The 507-nt window shown below is 47.3% G+C and overlaps 1 protein-coding gene across 2 annotated transcripts in view; it reads left to right on the top strand.

Annotated features, from left to right (window-relative positions):
• The first annotated feature begins 245 nt into the window (after positions 1–245).
• Positions 246–507, top strand: part of LOC135199969 (uncharacterized) — a 73,415-nt gene continuing 73,153 nt past the window's right edge. For both annotated transcript variants that reach the window (XM_064228133.1, XM_064228111.1), the window contains exon 1: positions 246–374. The gene's annotated coding sequence lies outside the window, so the exon portion shown is untranslated. The remainder of the gene's footprint in view (positions 375–507) is intronic.

The following is a 507-nucleotide window of genomic DNA, read 5'->3' as shown; positions in this document are numbered from 1 at the left end:
CCGGGATAGGAGGAGACTGGACACAGTCATTTCTGTGAAACATTCCAACTGGCCATTAAGCAGAGCTATGATGGCCTTTGAAACATCAGTATGAATTAGGCAAAAAAAAAAAACGGAGAACTACAGGCCCTTGAAACGCAAGGTAGCCTGCCTTTGGTATGGAATGGAGGAGCAGGTAGGAAGGTCGGGAGGTAGGTAGGGAGGAGGTCCAGAAGAAAAGTCTTGAGAGGTCGCTCCATGGCCGTTTGGTGTGTGTGTGTGCGTGTGTGTGTGTTTTTGGAGGCTTCCTCCACCTTGCTACTCCGACGACCAACTTTACTTCATTCAGTGTTCAACAGTCTCCCAATCAACACTCTCCACGACTTGGAGCTCAGGTTAGCAAGAATGTCTCCCAGATTATTTAAGTGGGCGAATCCAGGCGGGTTTCGCCCTACTGCGCATGTGCTCTGTTCAAACGGATTATTATTATGATTATCTTCTCATTTTTTTTTCGTGATTGTGTCTCGG

Source organism: Macrobrachium nipponense, chromosome 23 (assembly GCF_015104395.2).
Source record: "Macrobrachium nipponense isolate FS-2020 chromosome 23, ASM1510439v2, whole genome shotgun sequence".
Classification (NCBI taxonomy): domain Eukaryota; kingdom Metazoa; phylum Arthropoda; class Malacostraca; order Decapoda; family Palaemonidae; genus Macrobrachium; species Macrobrachium nipponense.
Note: the sequence above shows the minus strand (reverse complement) of the source record. Positions and strands in the feature narration are given on the sequence as shown.